The sequence below is a fragment of the Castor canadensis genome, chromosome 7 (assembly GCF_047511655.1).
Source record: "Castor canadensis chromosome 7, mCasCan1.hap1v2, whole genome shotgun sequence".
Lineage (NCBI taxonomy): Eukaryota > Metazoa > Chordata > Mammalia > Rodentia > Castoridae > Castor > Castor canadensis.
Window position 1 is genome coordinate 103,604,739 of NC_133392.1, and position 16,746 is coordinate 103,621,484.

Genomic DNA, 16,746 nt, shown 5'->3' on the forward strand with positions numbered 1-16,746 from the left:
TACTCAGTGTAATCTAGCAAAAGCTGACCAAATCAGTGCTTTTACCTATACAGATGACTTTAAAGAAAAGAGAAGGAAGCCTCTCAACTGTAGAGAAGAAAATGAGTAGACTAAATGTCAAGTAATTTTGTACAGCTGTTTTTAAAGATAAATGACGGCTTAAAAGTCACATTCTGCCTTGTACTTAAGTAAATCTATACTACGGAAAATGTATAGTTTTCACCAAGATTTTAGTGCTATTTAATTGGAAAAGTCTGCTTGAATGATGAGATGAAAATAACTGTGAGTCATTAGAAGAAGAACCAAACAACTTATTAACATCTGTTATGTGATGGCAGTAATGGTAAGCACAGCAGTATATTTGCTATCCTTGTTCTAGAATCAAGAAAAACACCAAGGTGTACCTGAAGACTTATGCACAATGTTTTGAAGAAGGAACTAAGCTCTCTTCAGATTCTAGGGAAAATTCATGATCTCAAATGGGAGTATCAAAATAATAACAGAAAAGGCAATAGATCAGAGTAAGTTCTGAAAAAAGATTATTTTCTTCTATCATTAATTTTAATTATTTTTCCATATATTCTTATAACGTTTATTAAGGATAACATGAATAAAACTCTTGGCACTTATCTTGTCATTTAGAAAGCCTTGTAAACCACAAAACATGAAGAACATCAAGAATTGATCATTAGTTTATCTTTGCACCCCATTTCTCTTCAGCCTATAAATCAACAGTGGAACAGACTGGTCAAAAATGACCTTTGAAGAAGTAAGTGTAATTGCTTAGATTTGAAAATATAGTTCTTCAGTATACTTCTTTTGAAACTCTAGCAAAAATGTAATTTGACAGTCTCCTACATCTCAGTGATTCATGAATGCTGTATTTAGCATCTTCATAAAAGAAAGAAATAAAAAGAATACTTTGTCACTTTTTTTTCTCATTTGGATATAGGAAAACAGATACTAAAAAGATAACTAAGCCATCTGCTCAACTGGGAGAACTTTTGAGCTCAACTTGATTGAACACACAGTGACTGCCTTCAGAGTTCATGGTGTGTGGAGTAGCAGTAGTGTAAAAAAACCTGGGGCCCTAAACATTTCCATTTCAAATGACTATTTGTTAGTGTTTTTTATCCTTTAAATAAAAATGTTGATAATTATCCATTCAAATTTGGCTTCTGAACTGGTGCCCAGTTCAGTAAGACTCTTTTGTTTATTTTTAAAGAGTAAAATATAATGAATGAACTAGTGAGTACAGAAAAACGTGTTTCTTAAACAGTGTGATCATATAGTTTTTTTAATCACCCAAACTGAGAAGATTTTTTAGAGTATTAATGACAGCAAATTTTATAAGATACGAGATGTAAAATTATACAATGCCTACGACATATCAGATACTGATTTTATTTCTTTTCATGCGGTACTACTGAAGAGCATCAACATAGGTAATGTTTTATTTTTAGGTAATTTTTTATTGTCTCAAATAAAAAATTTGGAGAAAAAAGATCTAGGTATAAGTCTTAGCTCTGCTATTTGTTAGCTTTTTAGCCTGAAGATAATCTCTGTGACTCAGTTTCTTCATCGTTATGTACAGAGATTATAATAATAGGTGCCCTTAAAATCTTTCAGAATCACTATAAGGTGCATATGAAAGGACCATGAAAGTTTTTTATAAGTGATGACATTCACATACAGATTGTTATCATTATTATTATTTTTATAGTCAACATAGACTCAGTGACTAGGGCAATATTTATGTGTGGGACAACTATGGACACAACACTTCAAGTGAAGGTGTATTAACTGGTCACTGAGCTATACTTAGATACTGGAGATAGAATATAGTAACCACTGCAAAAATGACAGCAGTTTGAAAAGGCAAGTCAAAGCCTTGATCTTGAGAGTCTTTGAACATCAAGAAATATGCACATCATTCAGAATCCCTGGAGATTTTATACCAGAATGGTATCTGAACTATACTGTGATTTGAGGGGCATTAGTGTGGAGAAGTGTGTGTAGTTGATGGTGACTTGCTAGGTATTAAGTTCTCTATAGATAATGAGATCAGTATGGGACAAATTCACAGTCCAGCCCAGCAGGTGCTTCACATACCTGTTTTGGAATTTTATTAAGCCTTAAAATGTTGTTATTGTTTTGTCTATGTTATTTTTCTTCAAAAGAGATTTTTTGAGAACTTTTGGGGTGATGGAACTAATCTGAGTTTTACTGTAGTGGTGGAGACACAATTCTGCATTGTCAAAACCCACCACAATGTACGCCATAAAAGGTGAGTTTTACTTTAAAAATTAAACAGGATGTCAGGGTAATCTGAGGTGGAATGCAGACTCTGACAAATGAGCCCAACTGTGTAACAAATGAATCATATTACCACACTGAGATGACTGAGGATAAAAGGAGCTGATCTAAGTAACTTTGTAAAATTGTTTTTTGATTTGATACTGTTAGGCTGAAGATAAAAAAAAAACTGTACTATAGTTGGTAAATTCATTTTTCATAGGATTATGGTTAGTATTTCTGAAACTAATATTATATGTATACTAAAGTGGAGCAAATAAACATATTATAGATAATGAGAATTGACTTTCCTGTCATCTGTGAAAGAAATTACAAATAAGCAAGGGAAAATGCTAGAATGAACTGTGTAGTGATTGATTGGAAGGAGATATAAATATTAACCTATGTCAGTTTACATATATGAATATAATACAAAGATAAACATAGATATGTGTGTATGCAGGGGTTGATAAGCATGCATACCTTCCTTAGTATTATCTACATCGTACCAAAGACATTTGTGTTTTACTGGGAAATGTGGGGAAAGAACTGTACCTCTCTTAAAGGAATAGTTCTATAAATACAAACTATCAGGCTTCACAGTACTTGAGGGTCTGAGTGGGGAAAAGGCTTTTTCTGAGTACTTTAAATAAATCCATATAATGTTTCCAAAACCATTCCAACTCAAAGCTTTTCTAATGTAAGGGCATTTTTGTTCTTTGAAAAATGCATTCTCCACATTCCTGCTCATTTTGTGCAAAATGAAAATCATACATTTGGCTCAGGTGTTGTCCTTTTGCTCTTCTACACGTGCTATTCTTTGACCTTTCTTCTTAGGCATATTTATTACCATACATAGTCATAAAAAGACATGAGAAATAGGTTAATTGAACATTTATAGTTACCTATAATACTTATCCCCACCCAAGGTTAACGTTGGGACTGTAATTCTCCCTCTTCCTTTGTGTTTCATTTCTTCTGAATGTAGTTGTGTGGGAGTTTGTTTATGTCTATGAACTTGTGTACGTAATTATGAAACAGATAAGTCCATTTTAAAACATTGTCACTAAAGGATAGGATGATAATTTATTGCACTTTGATGGTTGTTCTTAGAATACTGTGCATATCTAAGATAAAGTGTGCACCAGAATAAATATATATTATTATATCAAATGCTGGTGGAATTGCTAGTAGACTTTAATATTTAACTTGTCATAATTGTCACATTGTTTTAATTCTTCAGACATTCAAGAAATTTTTTTCCCATCCACTAACTGAGCTAAGTGCACCTGTGTTTAGCACTTTGCACTTTTTGTCTGGCTTTTCTCTTAACTGGGCAGTAAGCAGATGGTTTCAGACACATAAGGCAGAAAGGTTTGCAGATATATTTCATGGAGATATGAAATATGAGTTCTGTGCTTCAAATGCTATAACCCAGAAAGGAAACTCCAAAGTTCCCTACAATATAGAGACTGCTGTTGTGCATTAAAGTTTGATGTATCTGGGCTCTCAGAATTCATTTCAAAACTATTTGATTTTCATTTAAAGACAATTGGTCTAGAAAATGACATCTTATAGTACACTGAACAATATTCTCTGAAATGTGTACCATCTTTTATGGTCAAGTCATACCAAGCTGCTATATTCATATTTCTTTGAATTATGTAATATCAGAAAAATGTATTTTTCTTTTCTTTATTTTTGTGGTCTGAGAATCAAATCCAAGGCATCATATGTGCTAGAAAAATTTGTTTTCCTGAGAAAATAAATTTTACTGTTTTTTCTGGCTGATATGTAAGAACATTATCAAATAGAAACATGAGAATAATTTGAAAGAAGTTCTGAGGTTGTCTTCATCAAGCCTATGTGTTACTAATAGTCCAGTGAGCGTGAAAGACTTTGAAGATATTCTCGACTCCTACAATTACAAAGAAGGATAAAGGAGTTCCAAAAGTGGTTTCAACCAATTCAAGAATGCCATGCATACAATTTTACTAGTTTTCTTTTAATGAATCTTTGTTAACCAAGAAAAAAGTAGAGTTTGGCAAAATATTAAACTTTGAACATTAAGACTTTGTATGGCTTTGTGTATAACTCAGCAATACTGTTACAACTATTCTGAAATAAGTTAATGTGCTTCCTCTTTGTGAGCAGAGAACAGATATATGTCATTTTATATGTTCTTTTCAAGTAGTAAAGGTTCTGAAAATGTGTATTTTTAGGGAGCAAACAGTATCATGAATTAAGATTTAAAAAGAAATTATTTCCTTCTAAGGCAGGAAGGGTAACTGAGCTTTTTCCTACTCCTCTCCCCTGGTAAACATTGCTAATCAGCCTTGGAACTCTTTGCTACTTAGATCAATTAAAGCCTACAAACATTCACTTCCAATCAGTCAGAAGTGGAATGTAGGAAATACCTATCTGCTTAGACAGCTTTGAGAATGGCTAGCTGTTTAAACTAGGGTATAATGTAAACCATCTGCTATCTGTAATTTGGGAATGAGGAGGTGCAGTAGAGTAGTCTCCAAATGGAGCTACTCATCCATTATTCAAAAGGCCAGTAACTGTCTCAAATTGAATTCCAAGTGACTTCTCCTGCAGAGATATGCCACCTACCCACGTACTAGAGAAAAAAGTAATTCCTTTGAATAGGAGCATTTTCAGGAAGGATAGAGAAAAACAAGGGTGTTGAGTACTTTTGTGGTGACTTCTTTATGTTTTTTATCAGGGACATTGAAGAGATTTAAGATTCTTGAATTCATAAACCTGTAGTTCTCTAAAGATTCCTCTTCATGTACATGAACTGCTTTCATCTTAGCCTTCTCTCAGGCTGTACATGCAGCATATCTTGCAACCTTATTGGTAAAATCCAAAGAAGAAATCCAAGAGCTTGATGATGTTCAAACCGCATCTCTGACAGTAGAAATAATAAATTAGGCTTCAAACTTTGCTTCTAGATTGCCCAAAACTTTTGAACAGGAAAAAGAGAATAGGGTCTGTGAGGAACTTCTCTCCAGGAAGAGAAATTTAATACCCAACAATGTACTTCTTGAAACTTGAGGGCAATAACAAGGTGCAAGATGGTGAGAAATTCCAATATAACACATGACTTTCTACTTGCAAACTTTTCACACTTGTACTATTAAGTGAGTCATTCTTCCTTAATACAGAAACTTTCTATCCAGGCAACTAAAAACTATCCTAAGGCCAAGGAGGTCACTTCCTTATGGGTATTTAAGTGGCTTCTGCTAACCAATGAATAATACCATTGTTTGATTTTCATATTAAATATTCTATCCCAAAAAAAGTTGCCTTTAATTAGCAATATTATATTGTTTAATTAACAAAATAATATTTACAATTAGCACTTGATTGACCCATCGGATTTATTCTTTTCGATGCCCAGTTTTCCAATATTAGAAAAAAATTATATTATAAAAAGTGAAATCCTTTTATGACTAAAAGCTTAACTAAAGTTATTTATATAATAATAAACCATTTTTGTCAACCCTATAAATTAATATGCCTGAAAGGCATAAAGATGAAATCCAAAGAACAAAATTATTTTTATTAATTCTCTAAAGTATTAATTAAAGCAACAAATTTTCATTTAGGATTCTGACTTAGTTATTTCAATGAAACATCCTTTTCCACAAAGCTTAACTTACTATTAAATCTTTTTTAAATGTCCTATGATGAAGATATTTGATATTAAAAAACAAATATTTTAAAGAAAATATTTTGTACCTAATTAAATGTACTTATTACACATATAATAATAGTGTGAAGACAATTGGGCTGTAGCCACACACTCAAATGTGAGTTCAGTCACACAAGTAGTTATTTTAAAGACCATCAGCAAATAAACATTTTTCCTTTCCAGATTGAACCATAGTCTCAGGTAAAAAATTTTTTCAAAACTATGCACAAACAGATGTGAATTCTCATTTGTGTTTAATTCCTCAAAAAAGATGGAAGCTATTATAGCAATATATTTCAGATGAGTTATGTCTCAGCTATGAATTAAAAATATCTCCATTTGTATCATTCTTTTTAAACCTTTTCATCTAAAAGGTTTATCTTTGAATCAGATTTTTCCACTTATGACACATTCTGATAGCGTCTGGCCTACTTCTGCAGCTTAAAGAGTGTTCATTAAAATGAAATACATTAACATATAAGTCACAGACGGGGAAGATGAAATTGCCTTAAATAACTAGCAAGGAAGTAGGTGTAAATGAAAACAGTTATAAGTTGAAAATTAATTCAGGCATTAATACTTTTATACCAGACAGATTCCAGGGTAGGAAATTAATTATTCATTCTGAAATGCTTGAAATAGCCTTATTATTTAAAGACAGAAAAACTTACAGGTGAGATTGGACATTCAAAAAGAGGGCAAGTAAAATTGTAAGTTAAGATACTCTGGTGCCTATAGTTAATAAACATTTGCCATGGGAAAGAATGCACTTGAAAATACCTATTTCTAGAAAATATATACTCAGAAGAATTTTTAATAATGGGGAAAAGAAAGAAGGAAATTGTATCATAAGACTATAATTTTTGCAAGTTGACCTAATTCTTTTGTGGAAATACAGGTATATTTTATATATAATTTTATTATATATTATATATAATAAAATGTGTTATGAAAATCTAATAATAAAAGGTCAATGTATGTCCCTATATTTAGATCAAACACAAACATCTTTTCTTGACATTGCCAATTCTCTGTGATATCTAGAGATTCAGCAGTTTTAATTGTTAAATTCTTCTGAGAATATGCTATAAAGCGCAATGTACTTTTGCTTACTTATACATCAAAGATAACACAGAACTGGCAGTAGTTGAAGCAATTGAAACATTTCATTCAGGAATTATTGCTATAAGGGAAGAGGTTTCAGTATGGAACATAGCAAGAAAAAGTAGGGGTTGATATTGAAACAGCATTGTGGGGATCAATGGGTGGAAAATTATTAAGAAGAAATGTCAGGGATAAAAGTGGGATTCTTGTTAACAGACCTCACAGAATTTGTGGTGAACACAGGCAAAGATAACCAGGTACCACCTGGGGCTGATGGCAGAATTTGACTAGACATGGAGAGTCATCAGACAGTACTGGTGAGGGATTCTCTCCAAACTGAAGGACCAAGAGTCTTGCTACAACTGGAAAAAGCAGTCAATACCAAAATGGAAGCCTAGAGGGCCTAGAGGCTCCAGTCAATGAAAGTGTGTGTGTTGTAAAAAAAAAGAAGAAGAAGAAGAAGAAGGAGAAGGAGAAGGAGAAGGAGAAGGAGAAGGAGAAGGAGAAGGAGAAGGAGAAGGAGAAGGAAGAAGAAGATTCATGATGAAAAATAAAGTTTTCATACTTTGCATACTTGTTTTGTTATTATGCACATGAATGAAAGTGGGTTATTTTCAGGTACCAAATCCTTTCAATAATTGCATGTATTCTTAAAAATGAGCTTGAGGAAGAAATATTTATAATCATCTTCCTGTGGCAACCAATGGACTTTATATAGGTGTAAAATAAAATCTGGAGCCCTGTACTGAGAAATGTTTTGAGGCTGACATCCTGACCAGCAGAAGTAAGTGAGCTGAGTGATTTGCAGTTTGGGAGAGGAGACACTAACAAATTTATTTTTTGCCCTTGTTTAAATTTTTCTTTTGTAGCTGTATATCATACATTAAGTAATTTGCCTAAGACCTTCAACATAAATAAGTACAGGAAAAGACAAGATTCCCCCAGTCTTTGTTTTCTTTACACTGAATCTGCCAGAGTATATTCTTTGTGCATATATTGTTATACTAAAAACACTTAGCTGTGCATTGTTATCTGTATGGCTGTCTGGATATGCCTTTGAAATATTCAATTATGTGACTAGTTCATTAGTCAATTTATGTCTTATTTTTTCTGTCTCACTTATTTGAAAGTAAAAGAAAGTATGATTGAAATTCCTCCAAAATTAAAGTATGTTTGATTTTTCTTTCATGACTGTCTCTAATAAGACCTAATCTTTTTCAGAAACTCAATGTTCACTTTTGAAGAAATAAAGATGACTGCAAAAAACTAATATTTGCATATTGTAAAAAAGTAATGCTTGCACTTTTCATATTTAGGTAGAAAAATTTCCACTGGCAATTCTGATAGAATAAGCAATATTATTTAATTAAGTACTTATAAACCATAGCTATATAAATTCTAAGGGCATAGGATGTAGACTATCACACTATGTAAGAACAAACTCCTTTTTAGAATTCTGGTCTCTGAGGCAACATGAATGCCCAAGATATAGGTGTTCTACTGAATACATAGGTATGGTTCATCTCACTGTTTGCCAGGTGGTATATTTCAAGATCCCAGAAGGAACCAAATTCTCTAAATCCTTCTAACAAGTTGATTGTTGCCCTAAATATTAAGAGTAGATATTCCTATACCATGGGAAAGCATAGTCCTATGTCTTGAACAAGTGATTTGGATAAGGAGAATAAAGTGGACAGTGGCAACATCTCTCTGATACCAGTACAGGCTGTGGTCTGAAGAGTTAGATCTGGGGCTGACTATGACTGTTCCTTTACAGAAAGGAATAAGAATTTGTAAGTCACATGTCTCAGACCTGAATGAGAATGTGGATCTCCGATGTCTCTGGTCTCAGCCCTTCGGCTTAACAGGCTGGATTTGAGAAAAGTTCAGTAAATAGCAAAGAACTCAACCCTGAATCTGAAAGAAGTAAGTGTGAGTTGGGAAAGGCCCTTTGGTGTAATGGTACTTCTAGGAAACAACAATACCAAGGTGGTGGAGGAGATGGAGTTCTTAAAGACCCAACACAGTTTTAACTTTATAATGTTATGCCACTTACAGATTAACATGACTGAAAAAAACTATGAATGGCTAGAAGGTAATATGTCAGTGAGAATGAAAATGAAAATGGTCATAGATGGAAAAGCTAATCTGTGCTGAGTTTAAGAGCTCCAAACACCACTCATGGGTGGCAAAGGATGAAGAATATAAAATAATTCTTAGACTTACTACTGCACCATTTGGCCTTGAATAGTAGAGATGATTGAATGATGGTACTGCTGCTATTGGGAATGGGGAGGTGATTTATAACATAGTTTAATTTTGCCATTTTACCATGTAAATGAGGAAGGAAGTATACATGATTGAAAATATTATTCTTAAAGTAACACAAAGTGTACATTCTGGTTCCTGGTATATACAGTAGCATATAATAATACCCAGCACAAATCAGTTCACCAGTCAATAGATTTCAACCAAAATTTATTGAACACTTGCCACATTTCTGGCCTTATCTGAGGACCTTGAGCTTTCAATGGTGGTAAAATGGTCCCTGCCCTCATTCATTTAAGGATAAGAAATAAATATTTGTATGACTCCATAAAAATATATTATTAGGTGGACTAGATTCTGTATGACCCATCTCCTGCCTTCAGTCAGTGCTACCCTAGGCCAGTAATTCTCTTTTATACATAGAGTGCTTAAGAGCATGGGCTTTGGATTTTAACAGAAAGTATTTTAGAGACTTAGAGTATTCATCTCATTCAGGTTCTCCTCTCTGTTCAGGCATTTGGAAAGATTTTAGGCCAGATTATAAGACTTTTTTTGACCAATGACATTTTAAACAATTGTGATAGGTGTGTTTTCCAGAGCAAAGTGTGAAACAAGCCATTGCATAACCCTCTTATTCTCTCCTAAGTGGAGACAAGACCTTTTGCTCTTTATTTCCACATGGTATCATAACTACATGGTTTGCTTGATCTCTGAAGGATATGCAGATATTAAGGTATGATAGCAATTCTTAAACATTGGTATGCTAATTTCCTGATTTTTCAAGGCTGCTTATTATTGCACTATTGTCTAATTTATTCTAATATAGACCTGGATTAGATAAAGTATGTGAAGTCCTTAGCACAGTGCCAAGGATGTAATAAGCACTCAATAAGTGCTGATCTTGACTTCAGAGACAGTTTGTTTCTCTGAAAAGCTTTATTTTGTTTTCTCAGTGTCCAAAAGAACAAAGTTTTAGATACTCCTCTTAGCAAAAGAACTCTCCTATTCTCAGTGTAGTGACGCTATCAACCTCTATCCATACAGACTCATATAAAATGCCTAGCTCCTTCTTTTAGTTAAATCACTGTACGTTGACAATATTTGCTCTACCAAAGGGGCTCATGTTATTCAGCTCTACAAAGTCGCAAATAATATATATTTGAAAACAAGTGGTAGCTGATGTAAGCACCAGATGGCTCAAACATAAAATCAAGGGAGCTGCTTTTAGCTCTACCCCAGGGCTCTTAAAGCCGCCTTCTCAGTGCTCCTTTATATGTTGTAGTTTATTTCTGAAGTGACAATAAAATTAAGAAAAGCAGAATGGAAAGGAGCACCACAGCCTCGGCATGTTTTAACAATCTGCTATGCATATGAGATGAAACATTGCCATCATAAAATCAACAACATCTTGACACATGATTCAAACGTCAAAAATATCCAAGAATGTAAGATGTCTTTGAAACAGCGACAAAAATATAAAGTCAAATCCAGATTGGAGCCTGATCCCTGAAAGGATGTTGTCTCTTCTTTCTGAAAGTTGAGAAATTTGTAGGGCACAGTCTGGCTTTAGGGAGTGAATCCTTAAGATACTCATTATTATAATCCTTCACATTTGATGGCATCACACTTAGTGTGAGGGATTGCAAGGAAGTGTCATGCCCAATGCAGCAGGAATGCTGCTGCTCAGACAAGTCACCAGCTATAGGAAGGTTTAGTGTGTGGATAGAAGCAGCCACATCTCCAGAAGAGACATGCTAAACTCTATTAGTTATGTTCTTCTGCATAATAAATTACCCCAAACACAGCAGCTGAAAACAACCAACATTCATTTCTTTGGGTCAGAATTCGAAGAGTGATTTACCTACATGGTTCTGAATCAGAGTCTCTCACAAGGCTGTAATTATGTCAAGTTTGAAAAGTCTTGAGGATGTGCTTCCAAGATAGAAGGGTGGTCATTGGTAAGAGACCTCAGCCTCTCACTATGTAGGCTTTGCCATAAAGCTGCTCACAGCATGCCTTTTTCCAAGCTAAAATCAGAAAGGATGAGGCATGGGTGACGAACACAAGATTCAAGTCGCAGTGACGTTTTTTTTATCCCAAATAAGAGTGATAAGCCGTAACTATTTCCACATAGAATTAGTCAAACACACCAATCCTAGTACAAACAGGTGAACACTAGAAGCTATGATCATTGGGGGTCATCTTAGTGGCAGGTGACCATAGTAGCTATGGCTGTAACAGAGTCAGCAAAGCACTGCTCTTCCCTGTTTCCCTCACTTTCCTCTGCTGAATCAGATGTACATGCAATCTTCTCTTCCATCTGGTACCACATTGATATGGAAGAATGTTCCATTTATTCACCTATTATGTTTATTTTTGAAATGGTTGTATATCTCTACAGATTTTCCTCAATCTATTATATTCCTATGGTCACTGTCAACTCTCCTTCAAGGGATGATAAAGCTTCAAAGCAATAAATCCAGTTTTTAGAAGCCATTCTCCCAAACAGGAATGACACAAGAAAAGACTATGAGTGGCAGAAACATCTTAACCCTGTTCCACTCCAGTAGTTTTGCTAAATTGCAAAATGCACATGCTTTCATTTCTAATTAATTATCCCCAAATGAATACTTCCCAGTCTGTTGTCTCTATGTGTTGACAAATGAACAGGTTAGATGGACAATATCAGAGAACAAGAGAAGGGACTGTTGCCTTGAACTGGCAGTGAAACAATTTGGATGAAAAGACCAGGAAAGTTATTCATAACTCTACTAGTTTAGTTATATGAAAGCATCAAAACGTCAAAATATTCTGGAAGTTGAAGTTGATAGGCACCACTCTGCACCAGTTATTATTGGCCAGAATGGTCAGAAAATTTGTATTAAAAATGAAAACAATTTGAACAGTGATTAGAGTTTCAAACCAACTGGCTAGCTTCCCTCTAGTTTTCCAGTTTGTTGTTGTTCATCTAAATTTGTGGTTAGAAATGATTTTCAGAAGCCTCAACCAATAGGGAAACTCTTTCTATGGGAACCTGATAAGGGTAATGAATAACTTATCCTATATTACCTTTGTTCCTCAAGTCCTATAAGCTGTTTTCTCTGTTGTACTGAGGGCTGCCCCTTATCCAATACTTTCTAAGAACCACTGGCTTGCATATTGAGTGTATATACTCTAGAGCCAAGTTACTCTGGCTTTAAATTCTGCCTGTGCTGCTTCCTATGCCACCTTTTACAAGGACTTGATTTTGCTGTTTAATTTTCTCCTGTTTAATATGGTGATATTAGTCTTGGCACATTTCCTTTTGTAATAACTGGATACCTAAGGATGGGTAATATATAAAGAAAAGAAATCTATTTCTTACAGTTCTAGAGGCTGGAATGTCTAATGGCAAGGGACTAAATCTGGGGAGGGCCTTGTGCAGGGTCCCAGGGCAGTGCAGTTCATCACTGCAACAGATGCAATCAGGCACAGGCAGCTCACCTTTACAGGAAAACCTGTCCTGCAATAATCAATTAATTTACTAATCTATTAATTCATGAGTAGATCAATCCATTTGTGAATGCAGAGCCTTCTTCCCAATCACCTCCCAAAGGTCTCACCTTTCAAACACCATTAATATGTAACTTTGAGCATTAATTTTCTAACACATGAAATTTAAGGAACACATTATAATCACAGCACCACTTCTTGGGATTGTTCTAAAAATTAAAATGATCGATATTCTGAAGATTAAAGGGCAATATATATAAAGAGAGAGAGAATACATTTCCTTTATTATATATTTTATGTCATCATGTAAAATTTTAATTTAATTACTTGGCTATATCCCCACTAGAAAGCAAATGCTATCATACTTACCTTTGTACTTGTCACACAATAGAGATTCAGTTACCTTTTGAATAAACATATGTATTAATAGGTCAACCAAGTGACTTTATTCTTATTGTCAAATTTTTATTTTACCCTTTGTTAACTGAATGAGCATTTTTAGAAAATATTTTTGTCATAAGTGTTTCTGATTTATTCAGATTAAAAAGACTTGGTTGACCAACTAATATTATGCTAAATACAACCAAGTGTTGATTAAATAACTTGGGAATTAGAAACACTAGAGAATGAGATTCAAGATTTTTTTTTTAATCTTAAATAAAATATTCCTTTTCCTAATGGTAATTTACCCCTGTATAGTTATCAATATAGATTCCTCTCCATAGATGTAATAATTGAAGTCATCTAAGAAGAATACTTCTAGATTAGATTACACAATGAATATTATATATTAAAGTTAATAATTTTATAGGAAAGATAGTAGCAAGTGATACCAAAATAATATAGCTGGTTATAATACAAAATACAAAATATATAAATGGAGAAGTTCCAGAGAGAAATTACATTCTTATCAAACTTAAAGATATGTCTCAGTGGGCTACTTCTCTGTATGCAACCTAACATATATGTGATGTACATTACATTAATAATAACTACAAACTTTTATAATGTCTATTATGTGCTGGGAACTATGGCTAAGGTCTTTACAAAATTTATTTCATTTTCATAATTACCTTATAAGTTATTATTTCCTCTACTTTTTAGTTGAGAAAACTGACATTCAGAGAAGGTATTTAATTTAGCCAGTGTCACCACTATGTGATAAAATATCTACTTTCTCCATTTTTCTAGGTGAGAAAGTGAGGCTCAAAGCATGTGTGACTTGGTCAAAGTTACTAAACTAGTGAATGTGCATGGCACATATATGTGCACAAATGTCCACATCAAAATATTCATTCATGAGAAGGTGCTTCCCCAGATATACATGCAACTGTACATGTGTTTTTTCATTCATCTAGTAAATGTTTGTTGTTTCTTAGGTGCCAGGAGTGCTTGTACAGTACCTGTTCCAAAGGTTGTTGCCTCCTAGCATGGATTTTTTTTCCCTATTACCCATTGCATCTGGACACTTTTGATGCAAAAAATACACTATGTAAATGATCCAGAAAAATGAACATTGAACAAATATCCCTCAAAATATATACACTGTTGCACTACTATTTTAGTAGGCAGGAAGGGAAAAGGAAAGCCTACAAGTTGGAGGAAGTTTGAGAAGTTACCAATTTTGGCAAGGCAGTATGAAGGTAAAGTTGATTTCTGACAGTTACCTTCATGCATCCTCTTCCAATACAGATATGAAGAACAGAAGAACTTTTAAAAAATACACAGTGTTAAAGAAACTTCTTTTATTTTTTTAAACTGAAAAGAACAGATACTGTACTTGATTTTAGCCAAAAGGCCAAGAAACAATTGCTTTTACTTTTTATAAAGCCCAAAGTCTACTAATTTGAATGGCTGAGTACTCTATCTAACTTACCAACGTGGTGATTCATAACCTGTACTCACTTCCTAGAAATTTACTTTTGTATGCATAAGAATAACTTGCTTCTCTGAAATATGTAATCTGGATAAGAATCAATCTTAGCTGATATTTGGCTTGAATAAATTATTTTTGAGACTATTAAAGGTCTTGGAAATAATGTCTACGAGAAGATCCAGACCAAGCAAAATCTCTATGTGCTGAGCTTGGTAGAGCTTTGTTCTCCAAAATCAATTTTGACTGAAATCATATGTGTTTCTTTTATGTATGTACAGTAGATTGTGCAATTAGGACACATTGATCTCCAGTCATTATGCCCTCCTGTGTTACCTGTCTTTTCTTTCTTCATGATAATGAGTCATTTTGAAATTAAATTGCAAGAGAATAGAAAACTTATTCTAGCATCTTAGTCAAATGCTAGTATGTTAACTTGCATAATAGAAACTGATTTACTCTTTTGTAATTATTATTCATTTATTCACATGTGCATACATTGTTTGGGTCATTTCTCCCTCCTGCCCCCTTCCCCTGACCTCTCCTCCCTTCCCCCCTCAGTTCCAGGCAGGTCCTGTACTGCCTTTATCACTAATTTTGTTGAAGAAAAGAGACAAGCTAATAAGGAAGACAAAGTGTTTTTGTTAGTTGAGTTGAGGAGAGCTATACAGATATATTCCTGGCATTGCTTTTGTTTACATGTGTTATTACCCATGTTGATTCATCTCTAACTGATCTTTACAATGGTTACTGATCCCCTTCTCATGATAACCTCTGTCACTTTAAGGTTTCTGTATTAGCTCCTCTGGAGTGGGGACATCAAACTCTTTCATGTTTTGGGTTTTTACCTATTTCTATATCACCCGTATGTGCTCTTCCCTTGTCATGTGATCCCAGACCAATGACATTGCTGCATTTTCCCTAGATCTAAAGTCTGCATATGAGGGAGAACATATGATTTTTGATCTTCTGAGCTTAGCTGACCTCACTCAGAATGACCAGATGACCTCGCTCATCCATTTACCTGCAAATATAAGATTTCATTCTTCTTCATGGCTGAGTAAAATTCCATTGTGTACAAGTACCACATTTTCTTGATCCATTCATCAATAGTGGGGCATCTTGGTTGTTTCCATAACTTGGTTATTGTGAATAGCGCTGCAATAAACATGGGTGTGCAGGTGCCTCTGGAGTAAGGTGTGTTGCATTCCTTTGGGTATATCCCCAGGAGTGGGATTGCTGGATCATATGGCAGGTCTATGTTTAGATTTTTAAGAAGTCTCAAAATTTTTTTCCAGAACTGCTTTACTCTTGCCTTAATTTTTTTTATAAAAAGAGCTTTTATCTGAAGACTAAAATGAAACTTTCACTGGACTCAGTAATAGAAATTCTATCATGTTGTGATCAGATTTAAGCTATAAGATATTTGGCTGGGTTCCATGTCCTTACTCTCCATGAAACTTCCTGTTGTAGCAGATTTCCAAGGTCCATCACATGTGTGTGACATGTATATATGTTTAAGCCAAAACATTCACACATAAGCAGGTGCACCCACATATGTATGCATAGTTGTACATGTGTTCTTTCATTCATCATAAATAGTTATTAACACTATTGTTGACCAGGGATATTTTAAGCATTGTGGATGCAATAGCAAAACAAAGCAGGCATGAGGCTCACATTCTAGTGAGAGAGGAAATAAATAAGCAAAAATGCTTATTATGTCACACATAAGCATATGACACCACAAACATATGTGTATTTATGTATGATTTAGTAATCACCCATATGTGTGATTGTGTATACATTCACTTTTCATTCCAATGCATAACATTTTCACTTGTTCAGATCATATTTAAAGTGACAGTGGCAAAGTTTTCTACAGTTAAATGTGCTCCAGAAGTCTGGTGAATCAGACTGTGACACCAAGTCCTTGATCTTTAGTCACTTGTGCTCCTTGCTTCTGGAGTTGTCAGGACAAAATGTTCTCACAGGAATACAAGTACAATACCAC

The 16,746-nt window shown here is 34.2% G+C and overlaps 1 protein-coding gene and 1 pseudogene across 1 annotated transcript in view; one reads left to right on the forward strand and one right to left on the reverse strand.

The window, feature by feature from the left end:
• The window catches only part of Negr1 (neuronal growth regulator 1), an 845,456-nt gene that overhangs the window by 701,731 nt on the left and 126,979 nt on the right, over positions 1–16,746 (forward strand). The gene's annotated exons all lie outside the window — the stretch shown is intronic.
• On the reverse strand, positions 14,490–14,669 carry LOC141425111 (U2 spliceosomal RNA; annotated as a pseudogene).